Genomic DNA, 4,985 nt, shown 5'->3' on the forward strand with positions numbered 1-4,985 from the left:
ATTTATTTATTCATGAGAGACAGAGAGAGAGAGAGAGAGAGAGAGAGAGAAGGAAGCAGGCTCCCAAGGAGCAGGGAGCCCGATGCGGGACTCGATCCCAGGACCCTGGGATCATGACCTGAGCCGAAGGCAGACGCTTAACCATCTGAGCCACCCAGGCGCCCTAAAGTCTGAAGCTTCTTGAGTCAGATAATTAGCAGACTGCCCTAGCGTCTGATCTACTTAACTGTATCAGTCACATGGGTTGGCTGTGGTAGTTCTTGTCCTCCTGCCTCTCTGGAGATTCCTACCATTGAAAACACTTCCTGTGAGGTCAGGGATGATGAATACATGAGAGACATGCCCATGCCCAGAGCACCTGCTCTCCAATATAGCCCTCTTCACCACTGAGCCTGGGAATGGCTTCAGCATCCCTATCAGCTCAGCATCCCAGGCTCCACCACCACTCAGCTGGATTTAACACATGAGATGAAATCCACTTGCCATCCTTGGATTAGGGAATGAAAGCAAGGGCGTTAACTTTAAAAGGCTGTCACAAAATGGAAACCTATTTCTTGGCAAGGAAGAGATTGCCTTGACCAAGAGTAAGAACTCTTTTTCTGAGCTTGACACCTGGTCCTGAAGAATCAGGAGAGAGAGAGTTTGAGCAAGGGGAAGACAAGAATGGTAGTGACCAGGCCTGGCACACAGAGGGGCAGATAGGGCCTGGGAGGCAGCACAGAGGAGAAGAGAAGGAGATGAGAGAAAAGCCAAAAGTGGCTTATTTCACAGTTCCCTGGGGTTGGGATGATCCAGCTTGGTCTTTTTCTTCGCACTATTCTGAGGAATTTGGTGGAGAATGACTCAGAATGCAGGCCACTAGAAGTGAGTCACCTGCCATTTCCTGCAGTCCCTGGCCATTTTGGGAAGCCGTCCACCAAACACTGGTTGGAGCAGCCCAGCCCCATCCACGTTGTGACAACTGACAACATCGTGCTTGGAGGCAAATCTGAGTGAATAGACTTGAACATCCCTGTGCCGATCATGCCAGTGAAAATGGAGATAAAGCTTTTAGCCTCAAAGCCTGTGAGGTTTGTGGCTTTACAGGGAATGGCCTGAAGTCATGTGAGTGTAGCCAGGCAAATCTGGGAACTTCCACTTCAAGTTCTCTGATACGATAACTTAGTGATGGGGATCATTCCATTGGCCCATTTAATAGAATGACAAAGACCACAAAGCCAACTCTGAGACTTTGGGCAAGTCTTGCTCTTTCTCCATTTCTTTATCTACATAGTAGGGTAATTCCTTCTGTAAAAAGAAAAAATGATAGCAAAATATGTTGAGTTTATATTGTCTGCAAGGTATTGAGGTCAGTCCTGGGGAGTAAGAAAAGATGGAATAAGCAAGGATGGTACTCTCAAGAAATTCAAGACATCACAAAGGAGAATGAAGATAAGTAGAATAATAACAATACAAGGCAGACAAGAAGATGGGTCTTATGAGAAATGTAAGAATTGAATACATTCAATTAGGTTACACACCGACCTCAAACGCAGAGCAAACTATCATATTTGAAATATGCATGTTTAGCCTCAATTCACCATAAATGCATTGAAAACTAAGTCAAATAGAAATGGGAAGACATCATGTTACTGATATTTCATTCAAACTGCGTTTCTAAATTAAGAGTTTCAAATGCACTATGTAACCTAATTGTGGTTGTACCATCATTTTTAATGCATTAAAAGAGTTTACATAATTTACTGTAAACCACATAGTAACTTACATAGCAGGGCTGAAACAGAGCCCAGAACTGGTGATTTGTGACCAGAAGGGGCATCTCTACCCTGCTACATATGACGTCATGTCACATTGCTTGTCTGTTGCCCACATCCCCAAGCTCACAGACTCTCTTCCCAGTTATTACTTCCTCCTAAGAAATACATTTTATTTCCAATGAAACCACCTACTTCTTTTCTCATTTGCAGGACTAGATTCATTCTCTCATTATCAGAGCTACAGAATATATACCTGAATTTTTCTGTATATAATAAATAGACGAACAGTTGTATTCTTGTCTCTGTAGGGTGTTCCATTTATTGTTATCTTTGAAGTACTTGATGTACATTTTATTTAACTTTTTAATTAATTTTTGAAATATTCTCTAATTGACCTGGATGTTTGTGGCTATACCCTTTTGCCTTGGCTTGAGGTTCATTTCTTTCCTTCCTTCCTACCTTCCCTCCTTCCTTCCTTTCCTCTTTCTTTTTTTCCTTTGTGGGATTTGTATCATTGGATAAATTGTATCATTGGTAAAAATCAAGTAACAAAAAATTAGAAGTCTAATAAGAGTCTCAGATGCCTAAATATTTTCCCCTAAAGCGTGACTAAGCTTGGTTCATATTGTGTTCAATCTCAAGGGTCAAGTTCAGATGAAATTATTTGGTATAAAAAACAAAGGCAATAGCAAAAGTCTATTTACCAAATGTCAGAAGAAAAAATCAGTGGGTGAGATGCCCTTTCTCTCTCTCTCTCTCACACACACACATGCACAGACACACTGGTAGCTCACTTGATAAATGGTTGGCAATTTTTGTGGTGAATACTCTAGGGCGTGCTATTTAAAACAGACCTTATTTAAAGCTGCTTTGCTTGAAGTAGGTCACTCTATACTTTCCAACACTCAGATACAATATTCTCTATAAAATCTAGGACTTTTAAGGCTAGAAATTAAATTCACTTCATCAGATAATGTGTTGACCAGTTTCTTATTATAAATCTCTTTAAACATTTACAGGGGGTGAAAGAAACATATCTTTACTGAGTTTCTCTTCTATGTCTGGCACCTTACTTTGAGTCTAGGTCCTGAAGACAGACTTCTTAGATTGAAATCCAGGCCCTGCCATTCTCCACCTGCAAGACTTGGGCAAACTCTTTAATCTTGCCATATCAGTTTTGTCATCTATAAAATGGGGATGAGAGGACTCAGTTCATAAATAGTTGTGAGGATTAAAGAGATAGTACAACAAAATATTTAGCACAGTACCTGGTCCTTAATCAGCAATTCAATCTTACTGTTGTAACTACTTTCACCTACATTAACACCTTCAGTCTTTACCATTACTCTGGGAGGCAGGCATTACTGTATCTATTTAACAGATGAGTAAACTCAAAATCAGTGAAGTTTAGTAATCAATCTCAAGTTACAGGGCTTTTGCTCAGCAGAGCTAGTATCTGAACTTCATCTAGTTAGTTCCGAAGCGTATGCACCTCATTGCACTGAATTCTCTCTCTGCATATAAATTATAAATCATTATAGGACATTTTCTGTATGATTTTTGACTTTTAGCATAAGTCAGTAAATTTGAATTTATCAGGTATTCCAACAACAAATGAATTCCAGTAATAGGCACACTTGTAGCCATTCTAAATTTTTATTTTATGAAAAAGAAACAGATGATAAAAAGTCAATTTATAGGGAAATTTGGCTGAAGAAGGAGGAGAAGGAGACAAGGGGGGGAAGGTGGAGAAAGGAAAAATACATACACACACATTCCAAGGTGTAGTTCAAATTTGGGACTAATTCAAACCAATCTCTTACCCCATTTACATTATGCAAAACTATTTTGGAGACATCAGAATATGGCTTGAAGAACACAGATTTTGGGATCTTGTAGAGCCCAGTTATGTGAATTCTAGCTCTTCTGACTTCGGGAGTCTGAGCCTCAGGCTTCTTACCTCTAAAATCAGGGCAATAGTATGTACCTAACAGGTTTGTTAAGAAGATTAAATGAGCCCCTGTTAGGGAAATGCCTGGGATAGTGCCTAGGACAGATATGATGCTCAGTGAATGGCAGGATATCATAACATAAGTAGCTTCCATAAAAAATATTTGAGGTTGTATAACGTTCTAAAAAGTCTCCTTAATGTTAAAGGATGTTCAATATTAGTATAATCACAATATTTCGGACTTTTAGAGATGGATGGTCAATTAGAGAGCTTTCTAGTTCCATTACTTCATTTGGTGTTTGAGGAAATTGCGACCCAAAGAGACTAAGGGAGTTGCCCAAAATCACACAGCTAATTATAATCAGAGTTGGGACTAAAACCTGGCCTCTTAATTAATGGTTCTCCTAATATTTTTAAAGTTGTGAGTGAATGATCATACCACCTGAGCAATAAAGTATGAAATATGAGCATCTGTGAACAGTTTAGGATTCCAAATAACACCTATAATGAAGTTAGACATATATTTAATGATAGCCATAATAATTATTGTGCTTCATGATAACAAGGCATAAATGGTAAGTAGTTCATTTTAATGTGTCATTCTAATTATTTTGTACAGCCAAGCCAAGAAAGGGAAAAATAAAATGAAGAAGAGCAAGAAATTGCTCTCAGGGCCTCTTTGAAGGCTCTTGAATCTGTTACTTGAGGGCCTTCATAGCTGTGTTTTTCTAGTGAAAGGTAGGGGACTGAGAAGTGGTTTTGAAAGTAGGAGGGACAAAAGGTTCCCTTGAATTCTTCTCTTGGGAGGAGGGACAAGGGCTCACCTCCTTCCCCTCCCATGGAGGAATCAGCTGGTAGCTCCTTCTCTTTCTCCATCAGCCTGTTGCTTGGATCTGGACATTTCAGCTACCCCAGAATCTAGTTCTTAGTAAACAGTGCCAGAGTCAACACCCAGAGCAGAGTGTTGGAATAGCTTTGCTTTTAGCAAAACTGTGGCCTGTTTTCTGTTATCACCGCATTCTGATTCCCAGCACTTTGTCATTGCACGGATATACTCGAGGGCCTCAAAGAACACCTGGGTCATGGAGCCATCCCCACCCTAGCCAAACCCAGTTTGGCTACATAATTACCCTGTGGTCATTGGAGAGAACCCAAGGTCTTCTAATTCTTTCCTACTCCCAAGAGGAGCCACCGAGACCTCTGTTTTTCCACTCTTCATCAAGATTCCCTCACAGATGTGCTTGAGGGGGCGCCTGGGTGGCTCAGTCAGTTGAGCC

This window comes from Neomonachus schauinslandi, chromosome 5, assembly GCF_002201575.2.
Source record: "Neomonachus schauinslandi chromosome 5, ASM220157v2, whole genome shotgun sequence".
NCBI lineage: Eukaryota > Metazoa > Chordata > Mammalia > Carnivora > Phocidae > Neomonachus > Neomonachus schauinslandi.